This window comes from Misgurnus anguillicaudatus, unplaced genomic scaffold (assembly GCF_027580225.2).
Source record: "Misgurnus anguillicaudatus unplaced genomic scaffold, ASM2758022v2 HiC_scaffold_28, whole genome shotgun sequence".
Classification (NCBI taxonomy): domain Eukaryota; kingdom Metazoa; phylum Chordata; class Actinopteri; order Cypriniformes; family Cobitidae; genus Misgurnus; species Misgurnus anguillicaudatus.
In genome coordinates this window covers 636,586-664,279 of record NW_027395278.1, presented here as the reverse complement: position 1 = coordinate 664,279, position 27,694 = coordinate 636,586, and positions in this window count along the sequence as shown.

Below are 27,694 nucleotides of genomic sequence, written 5' to 3'. Positions count from 1 at the left end.
GTAATGCACATTATGAGACATCTATAAACTCCATTTTTTATCTAATAATTTTGTTAAATAGCCGAATTTCTTAAAAAAAGCTACGACCTTTATAGATAAAGTTTTGTGGGTTCAGAACGGAACTACTTTTTATTTACTACATTACTTTTAAATAGTGCCTTTTGTGATGCATGCCCTCTTAAAAATTACTCACAGAAGAACCATTTAGGGTCTCCAAAGAACCTTTCGATTTCTTTCGTAACCTTTTACATTCACAGCCAAACAAATTGTACTTTGCAACTTGTATGTGTATTTAGCTTTATTCCGTTATGTGGGGGTGTGGGAATTTTGAAATCTTAAAAAAAATGGCGGTGGACCAAAGTAGGTTAAGAAGCTCTGCTTTAGCATTTCGATTGAGTAATCGCGACTGAAAAACCGAATATCTTTCAAGTGACACCTGCTGAGACCTAACCGTCCAACATCACGCTGATAACGTTTATATTCTCCATTTTAGCACTCGCTTCCTGTACTCAAACACAAGGTCAGAGGTCTCACGTGACAGCCCTCATTTTGAACAGCGATGCTCTTTGCGTCCCTCTCTAAGCTTCTTGGCAATGATAACAAAAGCCCATTTTGGGTTCTTTAGCCACATTTTTATACCATTGTCACAGCGAGCCAAGTGTCACGCAGAATTCGGCAACATTGTTCCACAATAGACACGGAGAAGAACAAACGAGATAGAGAGCAGAAGAACGTGATTTTCCTCGGAGAGAGACAATTTGGCTGCCCGTGAGCCGGTCCAAAAATAACAAAGAACAAAGAGGGATAAATGAGAGCATTTTGAACACAGGCTACTGGTTTGGCAGAACAGGCGGGGGATGAGAAGCGCACGTCCGCACATCTGTCCACGCAGCACGGGGTTCCAGAGACACCCACCCGAACGGGCTTAACCTTCCCTCTCCCACACCACCTGTTCATTAGCATGGACCCCCCCTGCTGGGCCACAGTCATTTTCACTCCTCTATTTTCCCCTTTTTTCTCTTCGCTCTCTATGAAGGGAGCGGAGAGCCTTTGGGACGATGGTTTTTAGCAGAACATAATCTACCATCTGATTCAGGCCATGATGGTTGGGAGGCCAGTGCCATGGAGAGATACGGCCAACTTCATTGGAGATGTGGAAAAAGGGGCTGATGAATGGTTTAGGAATACTTTTAATTTTCCTCAGCCTCCTGCTTCAATCAGTGCTGGCCCAATTGAATCTCTGCGTGCCTTCATTACAACAAGAATAATGAAATTGGTATTAATCTCATTGTTTTGTGCCAAAAAAATGAAAACCGATACACAGCGGCCCACCATTCTGCAGCGCTACACGTCGCCATTAGGCCTATTGTAACGCGCACAGCGTAACATGACCGGCACCGTCCGAGATACCCATAAATGCATTTGATCCCTAACAGCTCTAACCGTATTAAGGATCAATTATGTTTTTAATGCGAGCAGTACTGCCAGTGCAATCACGGAGGCGAGGAATCTTGATTTACAGTGGGAAATTAATAGGCAGGTCTACTCATTAAACGCAAAAGCACATTTAAACAAACACGAAGCCTTAATGATTTCAATCTGTCACCCCCAGCCCCAATTACTCCGCACCCCACTAACAGTCGTGGCCCCCTGGCCGCCCGACGTTCTGCTCTCTTGGATTGTGTAGAAATCTCTGACACCTTCCTCTGACTCCCTAATTGCTTTTCCTCAGTGCCCAGGCGATGATAGGGACGACTGGGTGACAACATCTCAATTTCTCCTAAACCCCCCCTTCACCCCACCCGGATCCTTCCGTTCCAATTACCAGCGATGTTTTTTTCACCACTGTGCACATCCCCATATTAAATGTAATTTCCTGAGAGTCTGCCAAGACTCTAAATCCAAGGCCGTTTCACTCGAGTCTCCGAGCATGTACAGAAATGCATGACCATCGGCTATGTATTATCGTGGGTAAATTTATAACTTTTAAATGGTTCAGAAGACATTTGCGTTAAATAAATTGATATTTTTAGGTCTTTGATAAAGATAATTTTTGTTAGCTATTTGTTAGCTAGTTTTGTGTGTTATCAGTAAATTAGAATTTATTGCTCTGCTTTTAAAGGAAAACACCACCGTTTTTTTATATTTTACTATGTTCTTACCAGTGTTGTTTTCGTCAATGATTACGATAACGAAGATTTCGTTGACCCACCTTTTTATAATGCTAACGCGATGATGACTAGCTAAAAATGTCTCTAAGGTGACGAAAACATGACTGGACGCTTTCGAGTTTTCGTTGACGAGAAGAGACGGAACGAAAATTATTATAAGTCTGACGTTCACAATGCATGTAATTTCTGCCTATTTTGCGTGAAATCTGTCTGTTTTTAGCTAAAAAGTATCAGCAATGCTGTCGCTTCCTATCCTTGTTTTGGGTACACCCACCACCCGCTGCCACCATACCGCACACGTGCACCAGATTTCACACAACAATAACACACCTGCGGCTGTGGTGAGTTCGAAGGACTGACGCCAATAAACGGAAACGACGAGATGATTTATAGACATACTTTCAGTATAATCCATCAGAAAGAAAAGACGAATGTATATTGGGAGACAACGGTAAATGTGGCCAAAAACTAGGTGGGAAGAATACCACCAACCTCAAGCGGCACCTGAAGGCTCATCACGCTAACATTTTTTTTAAAGGTAACCCTGCTGAAAAAAACAGCATCAAACCAGCATGGACCAACATGGGATTTATGCTGGTCTATGCTGGTTTAGCTGGTGGTCACCAGCATACCAGCACCAAAACACAACATATACTGATCTTGCTGGTTTGATGCTGGTTTACGTGATGCTAATGCTGGTGCTGATGCTGGTTTGATGCTGGTTTAGCTGGTGTGAACTAGCAAACCAGCACCAAAACACAACATATGCTGGTATTGCTGGTATGCTGCTTTTTTCAGCAGGGAACTAACAAGTCACGCTGTTAACATATCATATACATTTAATTTTACTCGACAATCGGCTTGTGACACATTTCATGGTAAGCTTAAGGTTTTACATGTATCTGGTTGTCAAACCTAAGCCCATTTCCAATACTTTTTGTGGTGTATTTAAATAACAAGGCAAGGCACACGTTTCTCAACTTTATAAGCGAGGTCTCAGCGTAACACACAAACTCAACATGAGGGTATATCAGGCTCAACTTTTTTGTTATGACATGTGCAGGAGGCACAACGGCAAGCCCTCAGGGACAACCTTAATGCATTTTAATAGTATTAAACACACCATACTTTTTAACCTAAATTAATTTGTTAAAGACTATTTTTTTACTAAAATTGACTTAAACTTGACTAAACCTTTTTGCGTTTTCATCGACTAAAACTTGACTAAAACCTTTTTGTGTTTTCATCGACTAAAACTTGACTAAAACTATCAAGTTTATAAGTGACTAAAATGTGACTAAAACTAAAAAGCATTTTCGTCCAAAAGACTAAGACTAAAACTAAAAGGGCTGCCAAAAACAACACTGGTTATTACCCTCAATTTAGATGAATTAATACATACCTATCTTTTTCAATGCGTGCACTTGTAATCTTTTTAATATGTTAGCATTTAGCCTAGCCCCATTCATTCCTATGGCTCCAAACAAAAGTTTCATTTTGTGCCACCATACTTACTCGTGTAACAACTCATGTATCAGTCTTTAAATAGGGAAAACATGGAAGTGTTTGGTGGCTTCTAAATTCATGTTTGGATCCTAAGGAATGAATAGGGCTAGGCTAAATACTAACACATTCACAACGCTCTGTACAAAGATTAAGTGCACGCATTGAAAAAAGTTATGTATGTATTAATTTGTCTAAGTTGAGGTAAGAACATATTAAAATATTGAAAAACGGTGTTGTTTTCCTTTAACAGTCAGGCCATAAATATTTTGAATCATAATTCCTGCTGGGTGTGTCGTCAAAAATGCCATTGATATTCATTTCACTTTGTACAATTTAGTAAGGCGGTATCTCTTTCTTGTTCTTTATCTGGAACATGCGGGACAAGCTTCGCATAACACTTACTTCTCACAATATAGATCACATTTAACTTGCGCAAGAGGTCCAAAACGTGTTTGCCTCTGATAGAAGTGTCATATTTATACGTTTATAGAGGGCAAATGTGATAAGCAGAGGCGCTGAGGAATGTTTGATATACAAGTAAAGGTATCGGCAGTGCTGGTACAATTGCAATCGTTCCTCTATAAACACACAAGCCCACACAATTTACTGCTCTCTGGGCACACAACAATAAATATGTAAACCTTTGAAATTCACAACGGCACAGATAAGATAACTTTACAGGATGTTTTTTTCACAGGGTTTCCACAGGCTTCCGTGTTCAAAGTTCCACCGCCTTAACAATCAAAAGTTCATAAAAGCAAACTGGATGATGTCAGTAGGTTGATGTACAACTAGAGCTGGAGATACAAGTTATGACCATGAGGTTTAAATGTGTATCAGTGATATATGCTTTGATATACCGGGCCCTGCCTATGTAGTGACATTTATGAGACATTTATGCTTCATTCAAGCATAACCAAGTTGTTTTAAATTCAGAGTGCATTTTTTACAGTGTACACTTGCCAAGTTAGTAACATCAAATATTTAAAAGATGTTCAAAAGATTTGTTTTGTTGGAGGTGTTTACAGTCATAGCAAATAAATCAGACATCAAGTGCATTGTTATGTCTTTTTAGTTGTAAAACGAAACCTGTCATTTTTTTACTTACCCCGTATTACTTTTGGATGGAGTAAAGCTCTGATCACAATGTCAACACATTTTTAGCCATTTTCCTGTGTTAGCCAAAACTCTGGTGCTATTATTTTGTCATGCAATCTATTATTATAATATAATGTACCCTGTAATTCAGATAAATTTGCCCCAAACAGCACGCAAAAATGAAACAAATGATGATCTGATACTTTACATTTCAGCCACAAGTCACAACATGACAACTTATTGATGTTATTTTAAAAAAAATGTTAATAGAATGTATTTATTGGCTAGATTAAAATGCCCTGCATTAATTTTCCCTGGACTCAAAAAATGCCGAGTTGTTTCAAAAAAAAAAAAATATATATATATATAGACGAACCCAACCATTTGTATAAATGAACCTAAAATGTTCATATGACCCAACCATGAGTTCAAACAATGCAGCATTTTAAGTTGAAACAACACAGCATACACTGTAAAAAAGCAGCATAAAGTTAAAACAACTTGGTTATACAAATGAATTCACCCTACTATTTCAAAAAGCAACTATGGTCCAATTTACGTTTTTACATTTTCTTTGGTGTGTAAGTGTAGATTTGTACATGTTAACAATATGCAAAAGATACAAACCCCAAAGTAAACGATGATGCGGACAAGACGTGGACAATTCCGACATTATTGCACTTTATTTTACAGTACGTGTACTTACCTTGTACATATATGGTAAATAAGTTGTACTTACTGACAAATGTGTGGTACTTACTTTTAGGTATCTACATGGAAATAACTGGTATCATTACTGTACTTACCAGTGGTACATACATGGTAGTTATTATGTAATTCTAGATAAGTACTGGGTAATAACAGATACATACTTATAGTGTAGGTATACCATAACTAACGAGAAACATTACTGTACTTACAAATAAATGTACAATATAAGTATTTAGTATTTACAGGCAAGTTAGGGTAAATGACAGGTATTTATAGTGTACATATATGATAACTAATATGAAACACTTCTGTACTTACAAACTGTATATACACAATAAGTGTGTACTAGTGAATGTACCCAGTAGTTAATGCATACGATAGTCAATGGTTGGGTTTGCCGGACAGTGACATGTATATGATGTTATATCTTAGGTGGTAGGTCCTATGTAATAACTGTGTAAAAAGCAACACTTTATTTTACAGTCCTGTTTCCATGCAGTTACCATGGAAGTACAAATAAATGTACCCAGTAGTTAATGTATACGGTTATTTAATGCTTGGATTAAAGGACAAAAATACTGAGTACCAAAATTGCACATCAGTAATGTTTGTTCTTAGTTATCATATACGTATGGTATAAGTATAACTTACACTGGCCTACAGGTACCACACACTTATCGTGTATATACAATTTGTAAGTACAGTAGTGTTTCTTGTTAGTTACAGTATACATACACCATATGTGCCGGTCATTAACTTACACTGGCCTGCAGGTACCACACACTTATCATGTATATACAATTTGTAAGTACAGTAGTGTTTGATATTAGTTATCATATATGTACACTATAAATACCTGTCATTTACCCTAACTTGCCTTTAAATACAAAATACGGTAACACTTTATTTTACGGTGTCTTAGTTACACATGATACATGTAATTATTAATGTAATAACAGTTAATTATGCATAATTACATGCAACTAACCCTAAACCAAACCCTAATCCTAACCCCAACCCTATAGTAAGTACATGTTATTAATGATTATTACTTAATACTTAAATGTATAATAACACTGTAACAGTGACACCGTAAAATAAAGTCATGTAGATACCTAAAAGTAAGTACCACACATTTGTCGGTAAGTACAACTTATTTACCATATATGTACAAGGTAAGTACACGTACTGTAAAATAAAGTGCTACTGATAGTATTATACGTTTAGTTTTCACCTGTAAGTTAACTTGTGCATTGTGAGCAAATCTTTCAAACATGTAAATGAGCGTCACTTTTCCGGCTTACGTCAGATGTATTCAGACCAGTCACAACGTACATATTAGCTCGCAATCAGGGACACATAGCTTTTCAAATCGATGAGTTTTGTACATAATCCGTGCATTTCAGGAAGAGAGTGAAATATGGAGCTACAAAAATGTACGGTATGTGGAAAATAATGTTTTTTTTAACCATAAACCATGCAAACACCTTGTATTATACAAAATAACAATGTTTTTAGCAATGAAAATGTTGCACTTAAGTAATTTTGTACATTGTAAGTTAATGTGTAGGTTAATTTAGAACCCATATCCATATTTTATCCAAGCATGTGATAGCATTTTTTGGCAACACTCAAATTTGCCCACTTAGACTCGCCCTAGTGTTTTCCTTTTACCACACACCTTTGCAATATAATAACTTATTAATTATTATGTTACAGTTACCGTTTAATTATTGAAATCTTATTTTTGATCCAAACACTCCCCGATCCATGTTTTTTCCCATGCCGAAGCTTTCACAAAGCCTCGTGCCCGAGTGGGACCTTTAAACCCCCACCTGTACATTATGACTCCAATAAACCTGTTATCATCTCATGAAAGTGATGGCAAACAGGTGAGCGTAGATTTTCGATAAGTCAGCGACTGAGATTAACGCGGTTTCTCAGTGGTTAAAGGGCTCCCCACCACGATGCCAGAGCCCAGCCTGCGAATTTTACAGCACTCCAAAATCATTATTGGCAATTAGCGTTCGTCAGGGAAGACAGCAGCTGTATGTAATTACAGGTAGCCCCTCATTACTCGTCCATGTACTGTGAAAAAACCCTGAAAGCTGCTGTTTATCCTTATTTATTTATTTTTACAGCAAAATGTTGTGCTACATACAGTACATCCATTGTGGTGCAATTATTGCAGGTGCATGGAGGCGGAAATCTGGTGCTTTGAAAGAATAAGGTTCGATATTTTTCTGTACTGTTAGCAGCTGTGATACGCTTCCCGGGCAGGTATAAGACCACAGATGGTTACAGCGTCCTTCCAATTATCCCTGAGTCAGTTTTAGATTACTACCTTTCAGTTGTTGTTTCAGGATTTGGTTATTACGTCATTAAAAATATACTGTATAAAAATATAATGATAAAATTGTATATCATTAAAAACACATAATTGTTTTAAGCAGAACCAATCCTTGATTTGCTCCTAACTAGCTGTCTGGTACATTTAATGATGTTTTCAGAAAAACCTAAGCTGACAAAAATGAGGTTGCTCCGACCTGAGAAGCCAAAATAGCATTTGGATGAAAATGAAGTGTTTTTAAAAATGAGATGAATGACCATCTTAAAGGATTGTACACCACTCCCTGAAAACAGAGAAAGATATAAACACTCATCAGCAGTACAGACCATCCTAATCGTCTCATTTGAGTATCACTTGGCTTGCGTGCAGCAATAGGGAGCTGTTCTCTGATCTCAAGGTGATTCGGCTTATTAAATCCAGCATTTCTTCTGCATTACCCTGTATTATCGCCAAACTTTCCTATCAAAGTAGGTTTGCCTGTTCAATTTGCTAATTTGGCTTTTTGCTTTATTTAAAGGGGTAGTTCATCCAGAATTCTGTCTTTATTCACTCACCTTCATGTTATTGCAAACCGATTTGACTTACAATTCACATGTAGTGCATTTAATGTAGGTTTGTGTGGGTTTTTTTTTAGGAATTAACCCCATGGTATAGGTGTTGCAAACTGGGGCGATTCTAGGATTTTCATTTTAGGGGGGTTTAGCCCCCAGTAAGGGTATTATTAAAAAAATATTATTTGACTATTAGGGTAGGGTTGTATACTACTAACCTTATTGCAATCCACTTTTCCATTGTATTCCCCGTGTTTCATATATGGGACTAGAAAATGTTCAGTTGGGAATGGAGATTTTTTTTAAATGAAGACTTCCTGATTCATAATTCACTGTGCAAATACACATACACGTTTCCAGTACAAACACATCATTTTACTGTTTTTACTGTTTTATTGTCATTTTATATTATTGGTTAATATTATTTGTTGATATAGCCACTGTGTTAATCTGGGAACAAATTTATACAGATGTAAAATATAAAAAAGAGGACCTTAACACTTAGTTGTCAAGATGCATGATGTGGTTTTCAGGGGATCAGGGGAGGAGCCGAAACTTGACGCAGCATGCCGCCTTTTCTAAAGAGTTTTTATAGGGGACTGAAGCGATCACAAATTAATGAATCAAATATTTTTTTAGGGGGGGCTGGGCAGAATTTTAGATCTGAAGCCCCCCTAAAAAGGGCCTAGTGACGCCCCTGGTTGCAAACATCATTCGCTACCAGATGAGCGATAGGCGATTCATAAAATCTGCAGGACGACAAAATATGTTTTTTTTTTTTCATTTAACCCATTTAAGTCTGTATTAGTTGGTTAATTTGTGTGCTCAATCACACAATCTTTTGTGTGATATTATCTTGTTTTAGTTTATGTTGCTGTAGTAGCATTTAGGTAAAAATTACAGCCTTTGAAAAACATTTTAAACAGCCTGGATTAGAATATTTCAGCGTTAGTATTGCTTACGTATTGTTGTTATCTGACTGTAATGTCGAGTTCAGACTTCATGATTTTCAAACTAGTCGGGTCACAGATGTTTTCACACTGTGTGACAATCTGGGGTAGCGTTCAGTCGCTGCTGTTCAGACTGCATGATGGATTGGCGACAGGAGTTTTCACACTGCATGACTTTACCGTAGGAAGAATCGGCAACAACTTTGTCCCGGTCCGCAAACTACGTCTCACAACAAAACGCAAGAGAGAAGTGACGCGAAGGAAACAACACGAGGTCACACGTGCAAGACCGGAGTTCTCACGTGAGACTGGGATTATTATTAAAAATGGTAGCCCGCAAGAAGCTTACCATACAAATTGCATGTGCCCTCATTTGCAGCAGAAAGAAGAAGAAATAAAGATTATGAAGGAGGGAAGGGTTGGAGAGACTCCTCCCCGAATTTCCAGCTGTCCTGTATGTTGCTCTCTCATTGGCTGTAGGTCATCGGCGATGTTATTTTCAGTCAAAACACATTTCACACGGCATGAGTTTGAATCGCCGACAGGTACATACATAAATATACATACATACATACATACATATATATAGGGGAGAACCTGGAGAAAGTAACGTGGGACGAAAGTAACAAATCGATTTTTTCAGAGCCCTGATAACATTTGCATTTCAAACTATGACAGCATCTTTAGCACACAAACATTGAGAGAGCTGACAAATATTGCGTTATTTCCTTACCGTTTTGCGCGTGTAGGTCCAGAAAGCTGTTTTCAACCATGATAAGTAAATTCCTAAAGCGTTAATTGTTTTCTTGTAATGCGTTGTGTTTCTCGTTTTAATGTGTTACAATAATGATCAATCTACAGTTTATTTAGGAATCTAACACATCCTGAAGTTTGACTTTTCATAGTTTTTCAAAATAAAAGTAAATCGGGTTTAAATGGCAGTAGTGTTACTTTCGTCCCGCTGCTAATACTGTTGCATTATGTTAAAAATTTATATCATTATAATATTAAATTAAATCAAAAACTGTTAAAAATTTTACTTTTGCCTCTGCTCTCCCATATATACAGTATTTTACGTTTTAAAAGCTAATGTTTTAGACAGAGATATATTTTTGCTGTAGTCAATAACTCACAAGTGTGGTCTATCAATACCAGGTGTATTTTTGAACAAATGTATAATGACTTCTGTTTAATTTCACTTTGAACATAAATAGCGCATTGTTACTTTTGACCCTGTCAGCTGGGACGAAAGTAACACACAGGTGGGTCAAAAGTAACACAACAGAACAAGGACAGAACAGATGTTTTAGCACATTTTCCAGACCTTGTTAATATGTAACTGCAAACATATTTTGCCGTTTATCTTTTAAAAAAGCTTTAAATTACACTTTCATTTTAAATATTTCTTTTCTCAAATGTTTCAAAAGCAACTCGACAGTACGAACTTGTACAAAATTGTTATGAATAAAAAAAATTCAACAGTGTGAACACTATGAAAATGAAATTAAATCAAATTAGAATAATATAACTTTTTAACATAATGCAACAGTATTAGCAGCGTGACAAATGCAACAAGTATTGCGCAGTGAGACATAAAATTGTTGGGTGCAGCGATCATAGCTGTGTTTATTGCAAATATTACATTTAAAATATTCCAAGGCTAGGCATTTGATATCTTTGTGTGTTAAACCTATGGTTTTCAAACTTTTCGGCGTGCACCCCCCCTTGAATAGGGTGCATGCGTTTGCGCCACCTCCACCCCAAGGAAAATTCATTACATAAAATAATCTCAAATTGGAATTTTAATGAAACAAAACAAAACATATTTACCGTATTTTCCGGACTATAAGTCACACTTTTTTCATAGTTTGGCGGGAACGTTTAGTCAGGTGCGACTTATACGTCAAAATTATTTCATATGAACCAAGAGAAACCAGCATCTACAGCCGTGAGAGTCTGCTCTGTGCTGCTCCTGTATTTATGTAATTCAATGGATTCAGTGATGTGGAATGACTTTGGGACTTTTTTGAACTCGATTTGGCTTGTCGTGTTAATTTAGCCTATTCAGCCTCTCAGGTATGTTCTGTATGTTATTGTTTATCGTGTAAATAACTGTTTATGTTACTTTAACATGTACGGACACCTATTCAGCATGCTGTTCTGTGCTATTGTTTAGTTGAATAACTTGCCTTTCCAGATTAAATGTCTGTTCTTGGATTTTGAGAAATAATTTTCTAAATAAACGCGACATATAGCCCAGTGCGACTTATATATGTTTTTTCCTCTTCAAAACTCATTTTTGACTGATGCGACTGATGCGACTTATACTCCGGAGCGACTTATAGTCCGGAAAATACGGTAATTATTTAATGTAGTGCTGTTAGTTAGTAGCCTTGTTTTTCTGAGGTTTTATAACACAGAATTTATGAATGTATTGTAAAATGTCATAAAACTGATGGCCCTTGGCACCATCTTGCGTTCCCCAGTTTGAGAACCACTGTGTTAAACAAACTGAAGTTGTCTAGACCAGTGGTTTTCAAACTGGGGGCCGCGAGATGGTGCCAGGGGGGCCCCAGTTTTATGACATTTTATGAAATACATTAATTTATCATGAATTCTATGTAATTAAAGCTAAAATGTTGAGTTTTAGAACAGTTTTTGTCACAAATTTTCTTTGGGGGGCTGCAAAGGAATGCACCGTACACAAGGGGGGCCGCACGCTGAAAAAGTTTGGGAACCACTGGTCTAGACAACCATTCTCTTTCTTTTTAGTTGAATCTTATCAATGAATCAATGAATTGGTTGACTTTGTTCATAAACTGCTCAGAATAATTCAGTCACAGTGGTAAAAAGTAATTATGGATGCTTTATGTAAAGACTCTCTGTTTATTATAACTGCAGAGAAAAGTGACCAGAACAGTCTGAAAATTGTATTCATTTGTGTTTCACGTAAAAAAAGCAAGTCATATATGTTTGCAACAACGTGGGGAGGTAAATGATGACAGAATTTTTATTTTTCCCAATTTTTTTTTCTTACTGTATGAGATCATATCCAGGTGGTTTCTGAGCCATGTTCTGTTAGTTGTTATATCAAAGGTGCAGATTGCAGTCATTGCTTTTAAACTTTCATGTTTTTATGTGATGGCCCAATAAGCCAAATACTTTTCCCATGACTGCATTTCTATCTCGCCTTAGATATTTTCAAGGGGTTTTTGACCGTTGAATCCCTTTTTAAAACATGTTTTTGGCGATCACACTTTCCCCAAATGCTTACATGATGAGCTCAGAGAGTGATTGTTATATTTGTGATGCATTGAATAACCTGCTACGGCCTTGCTTTGGATCGCACCCCTGTTTCGTAGCTAATTATTAACATGTGAGCACAGTGTCCATGTTAGCAGCTGGGGGCTTGAATAACTAAATAACATTGCCCTTGGCCACAGTGTATGTGATGAGGAGTGATGACCCCTGTGTGCTACATTATGACACTTGGTGTTTGTAAGACAAGGGTCAACATGTTTCCAGCAGCAGGGTTCAGATCAGCGTATTAGATGTAGAACTTTTTGTATGCATAACCAATGACACTTATGTATTTTTTAATAGCAAATTTAAGGGTCCATGTGTTTATTTAAAGCAAGCTCTGTACTTTAACAATAAAGTTCATAAGAAACCAGTGGCAGCTGGTGACTTCTTTTTTTGAGGGCACCCGATGCGAAGTTTCTCACAACATGTATGTAGCCCATCATGTGTGTGGTTCCTTTTTCAAAATATTTGTTCTGAGCATCCAGAGATTCTATGTGCATCATGTGTCTTGTCAAAATAAGTGCCTGCTGCAGACACATCTAAAGGGTTTATGATAAAAGAGACGCTCACGTTTGCCAGATACTCTCATATCAGAGTATACTGTTAAGGGAGTTTCTTGCATGTATTTTGTGAACATGAGCGTCTCTTTTATCATAAACAGTCTTGATGCGTGTGCAGCAGGCACTTATTTTGACAAAACATGTGATGCACACAGGATCTCTTGATGCGCAGAACACATATTTTGAAAAAAGGAACCACACACAACACTCCAAACACTTATTTTGTATTAGCACCCGTCGGATAAGCAGTCACGTGAAAGATACTATAAAATGTAAACTTGTAAACATACACAAACTGTATCATAACAGTTAATAATCATAAAATTTCTATAGTGGGAAAAACAAATACGATTGAATTATGACAACATTTTCATTTTTGGGTGAACTATCCCTTTAAGCGCAACTTTACGTTTGTTTTTCATTTAATAATTGAGATATTTAAGATCTTATCTGTGAATTTTTTTATCTTATAACATTTTTTTTGTTCGAAAAAAAAACTCAAATCAAAACTGAAAATTTTCTTAACAAATAATAATAAGTGTGAATCATATAATAAATAAATAAATAAATAAATAAATAAATGTATTTGATCATAATAAATAAAATACATTTATTATGGTAAAATGACATTTATAGAAAAACAAACCATTAAAAAGATGTATTACTTACAGTTTATTTTATAGTGTTACTATTACAGTGATTATACATTCAAGTACCGAGTAACAATGATGAACATGTACTTACTATATGGTTGGGGTTAGGGTTTGGGGTTAGTTGCATGTAATTATGCATAATTTACTGTTATTACTATAGTAATTACATGTAAAGTGTAACTAAGCCACACTCTAAAAAACGATTCGTTGGCTGAACAACCATAACTTATGAAAGTAATTGGATTAAACACAAAAAACTTAGTATTTATAACTTTTCAACCTCTACTTACAATATTTAGTATGTGTAACACAAAAATTTAAGTTACCAGGTGAACTTAAATGTATCCAAAAATAAAATGAAAAAACATAAGTAGTGTTAACTACTATAACAATTGCATCAAAATTAAGTAAATCTAGCATAACATTTTAAGTAACTATAGAGCCACGTGATTTCCCATGATGCCTTTCCAGCCAAAAATTATGACATCTGTCGTAGCCATTTTGTGAAGCACATGCCCTGTAAAAAATCCAACTTCAAAATGTTCTTTTAACAAAAAACAAAGTTTTTCTTGTTGAAGGGCATCAGTTCATTAATTTGTGTTCACTGAATGAAATAAGCATAATCATCCTGCTAACAAATATCATTTGTTGACTGGAGTTTTAAGTTTTTGTCCAATTTGTTTACCCAACTTGCCAAATTGAGTAATCTGAACAAGCAATTTAAAAAAAACAATGGTCTGAATAGTTCCCAGCATGCATTGCGACATGTTCACTTCTTTGGTTAATATTTACTAAAAAAGATGACTGTTTTAATGTTTGCTGGGTTTATTTATGTTGATATGTTGTTAATGTTAGTTATATGTTGTATTTAGAGTTATTTTGAAAAAATTATGTTTGTTCATTGTTACCATGATTGAGAAGTGTGTGCTCAGTGTAGAGGGCAACACAGTGGGTTAGCGCGCATCATAGTTTGCTCACAGCAAAAAGGTCTCTGATTCAAGCAAGAGCTAAGTCAGACAAAGACTTTGTTCAGGAGACCTTTCTGTGTACACTAAATTATGTATACCTTTCAGTGTATACTAAATTGCTCCATCTTCACTCTAAAATATGTGTTGGATTTACTTAAAAAGTGTGATGCAAAAATGGTGCATATATATTTTAAGTAATCCCAACTTGGAATAATTTTACTTAAAATAAACAAGAAAATATGTGTTATATGAACTTAAATATTTGAGTTCATCATCATTCTTTACTTAAAAATTTAAGTAAATAAAACACAGGTTTTCTTGTAAATTTTAAGTAAAACTATCAAAGTTGGGAATACTTAAAAAGTGTGATGCAAAAATGGTGCATATATATTTTAAGTAAATCCAACACATCATTTTTTAGAGTGCACTGTAATAAAGTGTTACCGGTTTATTTAATGTTTTCAAATGTAAACATCTTTCTGATAAATGCAGTGTATCCCGTACACGTGATGTCATGCAACTACACAAAGCAATCTCCTCCATCTTCTCTCTAACGTACCCATCAGACTGACTTGTGGACAATTTTCCATCTCGTCTGCATTTCTCAGCTCCACTGTAGCCCAGCCAACATAAACACAAAGAGCAACTGTCATGTTAAAAATGTGGAAAAAGAAGAAGAAAAATGTCTGACTGTCTTTCTGGTTCATCTCTCATGTCCCATCTTCCTTTTCATATCACGCCACGAAAAGTTGGAAGTGAAAAAGAAATGACGCTTTTGAGGAAAGATCAAGTGTGTAACGATCTAACAGATGGATAGCTGACTAAATGAGCAGCTGATACATAGATAGTATTTATACATCATGGCCAGTTAAATAAAGTGTTTTCCGCTAGTTGAGATATCATTTGTGTAAAAATATTTTTTGGATGAGAATCACCTCCGTGGTTGGCGTTGATTATTTTTTATTCTAAAGAAATGTTCGGTTTAGATCATGTAAGTAAGAACATTTGAAAACTGCTGCCTATTTGTTTTGCTTTAGGTTTTCTCGGCACTTAACTGACTGTGAAATTATGTATGTAATAATAGTGGTAAGTGAAATTAATTGTGTTCTGTTTCAGTGGCGGCTCGTGACTGCTCTTTCGAGGGGTGCAAATTCAAAATACGTGTTTGTTGCATCATGTGAACCATGTGCATCACGTGTTTTGTCAAAATAAACATTTATGATAAAAGAGACGCTCACGTTCACAAAATACACGCAAGACACTCCCTTAAAGGATTAGTCCATTTTCTTAAAAGAAAAATCCAGATAATTTACTCACCACCATGTCATCCAAAATGTTGATGTCTTTCTTTGTTCAGTCGAGAAGAAATTATGTTTTTTGAAGAAAACATTGCAGAATTTTTCTAATTTTAATGGACTTTAATAGAACCCAACATTTAATACTTAATTCAATACTTAACAGTTTTTTTCAACGGAGTTTCAAAGGACTATAAACAATCCCAAACGAGGCATAAGGGTCTTATCTAGCGAAACGATTGTCATTTTTGACAATAAAAATAACAAATATACACTTTTAAAGCACAACTTCTCGTCGTGTAGATCCGGTCGTGATGCGCCAGCTGACCCCACTACGTCACCGCAATACGTCATCACGTCAAGAGGTCACAGAGGACGAACGCGAAACTCCGCCCCAGTGTTTACATGTGTTGAGAAAGAGGACCGTTCCTATGTTGTTGTATGTCAACTGATACTAATTAATATCTTTGTGGCAGTTTATTGTTTAAAATGGTCCGCAAATGTGCGTTTTATATATGTAACACGTGACCTCCCTACGTCACTACGCATTTACGTTAGATCGGGCTGGACCGGACCTTGACAATGAAAATTGTGGTTTAAAAGTATATATTTTTTATTTTTCTTGTCAAAAATGACAATCGTTTCGCTAGATAAGACCCTTATGCCTCGTTTGGGATTGTTAATAGTCCTTTGAAACTCCGTTGAAAAAAACCGTTACGTGTTGAGTTAAGTATTAAATGTTGGGTTCTATTAAAGTCCATTAAAATTAGAAAAATTCTGCAATGTTTTCTTCAAAAAACATAATTTCTTCTGGACTGAACAAAGAAAGACATCAATATTTTGGATGACATGGTGGTGAGTAAATTATCTGGATTTTTCTTTTAAGAAAATGGAATGTTCCTTTAACAGTAAACTCTGATTACGCATGAGATTATGCGAGTATCTGGCAAACACAAGCGTCTCTTTTATCATAAACCCTTTAGACAATTCTGCATCAGGCACTTATTTTGAAAAAACACGTGATGCACATAGGTTCACTCGATGCGCCGAACACATATTTTGAAATTACGAACCACACACATGACAGGCTACATACATGTTGTGACGAACTTTGCATCGAGCGCCCTTGAAAAAAGAAGTCACCGGCCGCCACTATTCTGTTTATTTAATACGATCAGAAAATCTGTTTACGAGTGTTATTCAGATAGAAATATTTAAAGGAACAGTATGTAAGAAATGTATATCAATTAATCATAAAATGGCCCTGATATGTCACTAGACATTAAGAAATCATTTTCATTTCAAATACTTATATCACTGACAACAGTGGTCCGGCCAGGATATTGTCATTTAAAAAGTGGAGTTGCAGCCCTCAACTGATGTTTATGTTGTCATTTTGTGTATTGGCCACCAGTTGTGTGATTGCAGTACCAGTTTTAGCCACAAGTTTTGTGATTGCAATACCAGTTTTGGCCACAATCCTACATACTGTTCCTTTAAGCATCCTTAAAACTTTGTTTTTGTTTACTTAAATATTATACTATTTTTATATTACATGATTTATTTTATTTTATATTATATTATACTTTATGTGTTTTTGAAGCAGTAATTTGGAGGGATTCTGAGCACACACCCACATGCAGCGCTATGTGATTTATAATAGCTGCTTGTGTTGACATTAGCTAAATTACAGCATGTTACTATTTCACAGTGTCTGGTCTGACTGTCAGTATAGTCAACATAAATTACGTTGAATAGCACATCCAGAGGTCTAATGCTGCATATAAATCCTGAGATAATGCTAAAAAGATAAGACCAAAACAAATCTTTACACTGTACTCTCTGAAAAAAGGTACTGTACATGAAGGCACAAAAGCTGTCACTGGGGCGGTACCTTTTCAAAAAGTACATTTTTGTACCTATGGCTGGGAACTTAATTTTGACCCATAATGGGTAATATTTGACAGAATGCTGGGTTAAAAATTACCCCATGCTTGGTTAAAAATGACCCAATGTGGGATTGTTGTTATGCAACCATGGGGTATAATAACCCAGCAGTTAGGTTAAAATGGGTCAATTTAAGCCAGCGGTGTTCTGTCCAATATTTACCCATTTTTAGAGTGTAACACTTGTATGTGTAACTTTAAGGTACATACTAGTACCTCAAAAGTACATATCTTTACCTAAATGGTACACTTTAAAAAGGTACCATCTCAGTGATAAAAAGGTACAACTTCTGTACCATTTTTTCTGAGAGTGTGCCTCTGCTCGCATTTATGTATGCATTTTGTGTTTAGAATCAAATAATTTAAACTTCACCGCGGTGTGCACGCATCTTTGTGAACCAGTGTGAATGTGTTTGTGTGTGTATGTTGAGCTGCAGGTGTGCTTGGATGTAAAGTACTCTTTGTCTTACATTATTGAAAGAAAAAATGAGAGATCTATTCTCATGGCTCTATTCAAGGCTATTATATAGAATCAGAAGCATTTTATCCTGTGTTGCTGTGTGCAGGACCTCGCCTTTATCAGGCAGGACCGCCCTGCAGATGTGGCTGTGCTCTTTTACCTTGTGCTGGCACACTATACAGTGTACAGGTGTGCTACACACACAAGTACCCAAATAGAAAGATTTAGACTCACACATGCATTTATTGTTTGAAACGTGCATACTCACTCGCACATGGACAGTACTGTATATAAGAGGAAGTGACAGATTAATTTAACTGGGAATGTTGCAGTGTGGATAGTTTAGCAGGTTTCAGTTGTGTCTGTCTGATGCAGGAGAAGAGATCTGAAAGGAAGAAGAAGAACGACTGAGTTTCATGCTTAAAAAAGTGGGTCAATAAAGACAAGACTTAAAGAGGTTATGATGTGCTTCATTTTATTATTTCCCTGAGGCTCACTGTTAATTTGAGTGAAGTTCATTGCACCAAAAACAGTACTGTGCATGACCATTTTTCAGCTCTTTCTTCATCCTCTAAATAAACAACCCAATATCACGAAATTATGTACCTATAGGCACGTATGGACCAATGTGACAATGCCGCGTTTGAGCGCATGTCACGCTTTTCTGCTTGTGTCACTGTCACGTATTGGTTACTCAACATTTTTGTCCTAATTTCTTACTATTGTCGCTTCGGTTTAGGGTTAGATATACATAAAATGACATACCCAAACCCAGCTCTAACCCCAACGTCAGGCGACATTTGGTTAAAGTTTAGAAAATATAAAATAATAAGTCTTGTATCTTCTTTTTTATAAACCAATACTTTGACATACTAACGCAAGCACCAAATCTAACCCTACACCGAAGCGACAATGGTTTGAAAATAGGGCAAAATAGTTGAGTAACCAATACGTGACAGTGACACAAACAGAAAAGCGTGACATGCTCACTCTCAAACGCGACGAAATGTGACATTGTCATGTTGGTCAATCCGTGCCTAAAGGTACATAATTTTGTGATATAGGATTGAAATAAATGGTTGTCTTTAAAGACCACGCCCATGCTGTTAAGATTGGCTATAACCTCTTTGCAATTATTTTAATACATTATAATTTAGGATATATATATGTGTTTACATGCACAAATTTTTGTCAATCCGACTGATTTTAATCTGACTGCAGTACTGACAGTACCGTTTACATGCACCCTAAACATTTCAATCTGATTAAATGTTTGCTTACATGTACATTCTATATAATCCAAACCAAACTTCTGCGAAAGCGCACAGCCAGGGTTGCCAGATTTGTGTATCAAACTAAATCATTTCATATTAAACCCGCAGATAAAATCAACTCCCTGAAACTGTTTAAAAGTAGCCCAAATCTAAAGTCCACAAAAAAGCAGAGGACTTGGCAACGCGGCGCACAGTTTCTCTTGTCAAGTTCAAGCTTTATCTCTGCAGAAATGTACAAGTCAAAGTTGAGAAGAAAGTTGTTCTTATGTAAGACAGATATGCCGTCTTTTTGAATGTCTACTATGTACTACAGGCAGTGATGTCACTGTCTGTGAGAAACCAGACAAATCTCCCCCAAAAGTCCCATGTAAACGCAGTTTTTTGAGTAGCCGGTTTATTAATTTGCATGTAAACGCAAGAAAACAGTTTTCTGTAATAAGCAGATTTTTGATAGTTATTTGCTTATTCTGTGCATGTAAATGCACTTATTGTCATTAAAGTAAAATGACTGAACCTAAACAAAAGAATCTGATTAAAAAAATGCTCATTTAAAAGAAAACAGGGTTTTGCATCTGAACTCTCATATAATATGTAATGTAAGTACATACTGTAATAAGTAATCCCTTACTTTACTTTTTTAGAGGAAAAGTCGGTAACACTTTTTTTACGGTGTCTTTGTTACACATGTTACGTGTAATTATTATAGTAATATCAGTTAATTATGCATAATTACATGCAACTAATCCTAAACCTACACGTTGTTGATGATTATTACTTAGTACTTAAATGTATAATTACAATGTAACAGTGACGCCTTAAAATAAAGTGTAACCGAAAAGTAATTTAATTACAGTAATTAATTTAGTAAGGCATTACACAAACAGTGAAGGATATGTCAGGGACATTTATTACCATTATTTAATACCATTATTATGACATATAAAAAGGATAAGATATGCCCTCATAACAGTATAAATAGCCTACCCTAGAAAATTCTGTTCAGATGGCAAATAAATCTAAATACATTTCTGACTCTTGTGTGTCTATAGTATCACTTTATCACAATATTGTATTTATTTATTTATTTATTTAATCAGTGATATAATTAGCAGGATACTAAACAATCAGTGGGCCATTATCTTAATGCGAGTGTATAATCTGTACATGATCTGTTATATTTTTATGTATGGACACAGTAGCTAATAATGATCAAACAGGTCAAATTAATCAAATGAGGAGAAGCCACGAAAGAAACTTGATGAAGTGTTAAGAAGGCAACAAATAAAAAAGTCAATGGATCTGAAGGGCCACCATTGCCAACAAAAGAAAGATGGAGATGAGAGAGAGAGAGAGAGAGAGAGAGAGAGAGAGAGAGAGAGAATGTGAGAGTAACCACGGCTGTGTCTCACTGGGAGGTAAAGCCCGATCATTTATAAAAGGTAAACGCTGTCAGGACGCGGGGCGTTTAAGAAGCGCACAGACTCAGGTGTGATTTACGAGCACACTGCAGGGGTTATAAATCACAGCACCAGCACTTCTCTCTCTCTCTCTCTCTCTCTCTCTCTCTCTCTCCTGCACACACAGTACATTACAATACAAACAGTGCAAGAAGCAGCATGAGATGCTGCTGAAGATGAATAGTGATAGTGATAGTAAGTGAGTGAGTGAGTGAGCGAGCGACTGAGTGAGTGAGTGAGTGAGTGAGTGAGTGAGTGAGTGAGTTAGTGAGTGAGTGAGTGAAAAGGTAGATAGAGATGGAGTTCTTTATGATACTCATCATAAATGCACCAATAGTCAAAACAGAAGAAGTGAATCACTCTTCTCTCTTTCTGTGCGTTTGGTGTACAGCTGGTATATCTCTTCCAGATGAGTCGGATAATGAGATTTGTCAGAACCTCTTTATTTTCACTGGCTAAAATCCTTTAAAATTACATTTTAACAACTGTAAAACAAGTGCTGCGAAGTTATGAGTATGTGCCATCACAGTCCTTGCGGTGTGCAAAATAATGAACTTTGACCCTTGTGGCACCTGATCAAAAATTTAATGAGATGCCTTGCTGTGTATGGACTAGCCAGATAGCTTTCAAGGCAACATCCAAACCAATTTTTTATTTATACACCATTCACAAAAATGTCATGTGTCAGGATCATGCCAACCCTATCTTGTTGTATTGTGTGCTTGTCCGGCCTTGATTTGTCCTGTTATGTTATTTAAATTATTGGCTTTGTTTGCCCACACAAGTGTATTTTGTTGTTAAATAAAGTCTTAAAGCTCCCGTTCTGTCTGTGATTTTTAAGCTTTGATTGTGTTTATAGTGGGCAATATTGTGTTTATAGTGGGCAATATAACTCTGCTTCGCGTCGTGCCTAACAACGTGCCTACCTTATTGCTTACATATGCAACATTACATGTATACACTACGTTCTCCTTTACGTGCAAAAAATTGAATTTAAAAAAATCCATAATCTTATAAAAAGATCTTTAGCTCATTATAGTAGGATGTCATCTGTCATTGAGTTTAAATTGAACACTTATGAGCATAGACCCCTACAAAAATAATCCTTAGTTTCACAGCATGTCCACGTAACTCAATCCTGCAATACTTCACTATCTTGCTGGTATGAGGGGGTCTGTCAGGAAAAGGCCTGAAATGGATTCAAACCACCACATTTGGCAGGCATTGATATATTTAATCATGTACAATAGAATACACATTCTTCTTATAAATGCTATGTCTCAGTTTTGTCCTATTATCTTTGCCAGTTGCGGCTCATTTTCAGCGGATCTCTTCCAAGACACACTGAATGAACCGAATGTGTGTGTGGGGGGGAATGTGTGCGTCAATGTTGGGTCACTGCTCTCTTGTTATGTAGATGACCGACACATAGTTAGCATTCTGAAGGTCTTGAGATGTCCACTCTTCTCCTTCACTTGTTTGTGGCATTGCCACTTCATGTCGGGAACGGGAGAAGAAGGCGTGTGTCAGCGGGAACTGTGGGCCCTCATTCACGCGTGTCATTGCTGGGGCGTAAGGGAGTCTTTGGGGTCGAACAACATGAAAACATACACTCGGCTCTTTGTTTTCTGCACTACAGCGTAGTGTTCGCTCTTTTCTGCTGAGCTCAACGAAAACAGCTTTTTTGGTGAACTCTCTCTTGTCTAACAAACCGCTGAAATGTCCTTACGTCGCTCTGCATTTGTGCACCGCTCGCTGGAACAGACAGTTCGCTGTTTGGCTTGCCAGTGAAGTATGAGAGGTCACAGAAAAATTGTGAGATGGGGTTTGGTAAAATGAGAGTAAGTTAACCACTCCTTTTGGTTGCAAAGATTTTAAGGGCTTCTTTAAATTTATTGAGTAAGGTCATGTCAAAGATTGAAATCAATGTGAAATCAATGACTGAAATCTAACCTTTGGAGTGTATTATGAATGTAGATTTCCCAAGCAGGGTCATACAATACAACTTTTAAAATATAAAAAAGTCATAAAAAACATTTGGGTGATGCCAAGAAGTTTGCTAAATCTGTAAAAAGAGTTAATTTACTAAAAAAACCTATTTGTTTATTCATGGAAATGGCCAAACCTAGTTCCAAATTTTCCCCAAATCAGACAAATTTTAAAACAAAAAATCTGTCTAACAACTTTTATACTCTAAAGAATGAAACAAGATGGATTTTTCTTTTAAGAAAAAGGACTAATCCTTTAATTAAATGACATTGTGAATGTCATTTAATTAAAGGATTAGTCCTTTTTCTTAAAAGAAAAATCCAGATAATTTACTCACCACCATGTCATCCAAAATGTTGATGTCTTTCTTTGTTCAGTCGAGAAAAAATTATGTTTTTTGAGGAAAACATTGCAGGATTTTTCTAATTTTAATGGACTTTAATAGACCCCAACATTTAATACTTAACTCAACACGTAACAGTTTTTTTCAACGGAGTTTCAAAGGACTATAAACAATCACAAACGATGCATAAGGGTCTTATCTAGCGAAACGATTGTCATTTTTGACAAGAAAAATAAAAAGTATGTACTTTTAAACCACAACTTTTCGTCTAGGTCCGGTCCAGCGCGACCTAACGTAAATGCGTAGTGACGTAGGGAGGTCACGTGTTACATATATAAAACGCACATTTGCGGACCATTTTAAACAATAAACTGCCACAAAGACATTAATTAGTATCAGTTGACATACAACAATGTAGGAACGGTCCTCTTTCAAGACGCTTGTAAACACTGGGGCGGAGTTTCGCGTTCGTCCTCTGTGACCTCTTGATGTCATGACGTATTGCGTGGGGTCAGCTGGCGCATCACAACCGGATCTACATGACGAGAAGTTGTGCTTTAAAAGTGTATATTTGTTATTTTTATTGTCAAAAATGACAATTGTTTTGCTAGATAAGACCCTTATGCCTCGTTTGGGATTGTTTATAGTCCTTTAAAACTCCGTTGAAAAAAACTGTTAAGTGTTGAGTTAAGTATTAAATGTTGGGCTCTATTAAAGTCCATTAAAATCAGAAAAATCCTGCAATGTTTTCCTCAAAAAACATAATTTCTTCTCAACTGAACAAAGAAAGACATCAACATTTTGGATGACATGGTGGTGAGTAAATTATCTGGATTTTTCTTTAAGAAAATGGACTAATCCTTTAACATTTATTTAAATAAATTAATAGCAAAAATATATAGCATACAGTATACAGTATTTAATATGTTATCCAGCGCTATAATTAACACATCAAGTTTAAGATGTTTGTGATGTAAACATGAGCTAAAAGAGGTTTCATGGCCCTTTAAGGATGGGTTTTAAAGGTGTGATTGAAGGGCTCGGGGAGCAGTAACAGGCTAGTAAAGCTGTAATCACCTCTTGTTGCCACTCCTCCAGATGAGACATGCCTTTTAAGAGCTGCTCTGGGGTCAGTGTGCACATAGGGGTCGTGTGTTCCGATGACCTGTGTGTTTATAGCTCTCAGGGACAAAACCACCATCATTCTTATATATAAATTCGAAAATATGTTTATTCTTTGCTGTTAATATATCAAGGTACTTATAATTATAAGGCCTACATGGAATTTCTATCTCCTAAGCTGACTGTAAAGGAAAATCAGAAGAATTCCGAGGAATGGAATAGATTGCGGAAGCTTTATTTATTCAAACCATAGGGGGTGGCTTACTTAAAAGTACTTTTGTAAAGTGTGTAAAAAGTGAAATACATATATACATACATATATACATATATATGTGTATATATATATATATATATATATATATATATATATATATATATATATATATAATATAAAAAAATCTATACCAAGAAAGTGACAAGATGAAAACCACTATTTTCTGTTACAAACCTTCACATAGCATCTTTAGGTTATAGTAACATTAACAATTCTAATCCATAATTTGATTTTCAAAGAGTTATTATAAAAACAGATTATTTTTTACGCAAAATGCAATAAATCCACAACAAGTTTTTTTTTCAAAATGCTATAAATCTATTGAATCAATATATAAATGTGCATTTATCTGTGCCATGTTATATTCATTTAGTTGACTAGTGGTACACTTAATAAAAAATAAAACTTAATGGCATTAATCAAAACACTTATTTTGTCATATTAAGAACATTGTATTTGCTACTGTCATCCTTGGGGCGTCGTTGCTGATTTTTTTTGACAGCGATCAGCTGTAAAATGTTTTGGTCCTGCTGGATTTTCGTTGACTTTGACTAAAATAATATAACGTTTTTCATAAGATCCCCTGGGGTCAATGTGTTAGCATGACAGAAGCTTGATGCTGTCTTGTGAGAACAAGCAACAGCCGGCATTTTTCCTCACCCGAGTTTCTCTCACGTAAACTATTCGATTTTGATGGATGTTTCTTCCAGCCACAGAAAACCATCAATGCCATCAAAATTATTATTGTGTTGTTGTTTGTCTGTTGATCACGAAGTACAAAGTAGATGAGGAAAAATTAGGATTCTGTGTGTATTCAAAGTGCCGCCCTTATTGTTTATAATGTGTGGAATGGTGCATTGTGATTTGTTGAGCAGATGTATTGCATTTTGCAGAGAAGGAGGACTGGCCTTTGTCAAGGTTTGGAAAAAAGGTAGAAAAGATGCACAGAATAACGGCAGATATCGGATTTTGCTTAAAATTAAGAATTTACTTTTAAATACTGACCAGATACAATACTGGTTGTGGTGGTGGTAACTAATAAAAAAAACGTTTGTCATGTTTTGGGACCAAACTCTTTATATATTTTAACTTAAATTTTTCACCTAAAGTGAATATAAAATATTTTTCAAGTGTTAACAATCGAAGTCAATTTTTAAGTTGATCCAACTTTTCACTTTTTACAGTGAAATTTCCGAAAATAACTGAATAATTTTTTAATGGTCATGAAAGTAAAAAAAATCCTATTTGGTCAAGATTTCAAGGTTTAAATTAAAGCTACATCTCTTCTCTGTAGGTTTCCTTTCGATTTTATCAATGGATATCTGAAAGACATAGAGAATATATGGTTGGTGATATTCATGGTTGTGTTACTAATGGAGATGTCAAAGAGGCTTGGAGCAGACTTGCTGTGGCTGATATGTTGATTTCCCCCAGGAGCTGCTCTGTGGCCTGCGACACTTCTTTAAATTCCAGAGGGAGATTCTTAATGCAGGCCTGACATGAAACCATCCATACTGTACGTATGTATAGTCAAACCTCACCAGCTCACTGAAAATGTGCTTTGCTTTAAAGCAAAATCATTGATTTAAAGAAATATACAGTATCAGCATCTTTTTAGTGATGCATGTGCTATGGCAATGCCATCTCATGGCAATTCATAAGTATTTTACAAGGTGGCTAATTCGTATTAATTCGTACTACCACATTTGAACATTTTTGTACAATTTGCCTTTGCCCCTGTGACATTGGGGATGGGGTGGGGTTTCGTTATTGTTTTACTGTTATTGTATGTTTTTGCATGATTAACTTTGTTTGAATTCATACGAATTAGCCACCTCGTAAAATATGTATGAATTGCCATGAGATAGCATTGTATAAATAATATGTATAAATTCTTTTGAGATCAGGCTGGCTATGGACATGAAAATTTGTGCCAATAGATGATCCCATCCATTTATTAATTTATTTACATCATACCAGTGGCGGCTGGTGACTTCGCGCTCTATGCGAAGTTTGTCACAACATGTATGTAGCCCTTCATTTGTGTGGTTCCTTATTTCAAAATATGTGTTCTGCGTGTCGAGATATCCTGTGTGCATCACTTGTTTTGTCAAAATAAGCGCCTGCTGCAGACTACTCTAAAGGGTTTATGATAAGGAGACGCTCGTGTTTGCCAGATACTCGCATGATCTCATGCGTAATCAAAATGTACTGTTAAGGGAGTGTCTTGCGTGTATTTTGTGAACATGAGCATCTCTTTTATCATAAACGGTTTTGAATTGTGTGCAGCAGGCGCTTATTTTGACAAACCACATGATGCACATGGTTCACATGACGCAACAAACACATACTTTGAAAACGCAAGCAACACACATGACACGCCAAACACATATTTTGAATTTGCGCCCCTCAGGTGAGCAGTCACGAGCCGCCACTGGTGTAAACGTAGCCTTAGACATGACCTTAGACTTAATCTCATTAACCTTATGATGGTTATATTTTCACAGAATGCTTAATGCATTATGTTTACATACAGCAAACAACACACATACAAATCAATTTATAGCTGGGTTTTGACAGACAAGCCCCAAATTGTCACCAAATAATTTATATTCTGGCTACACTGCTTTGTCTCAACTTTACATTCCAGTTTCATCTAAACCATGAGTCGTCTTCAAATGAGTCGTCAGATAAAGGCCATCTCTCACCTTCC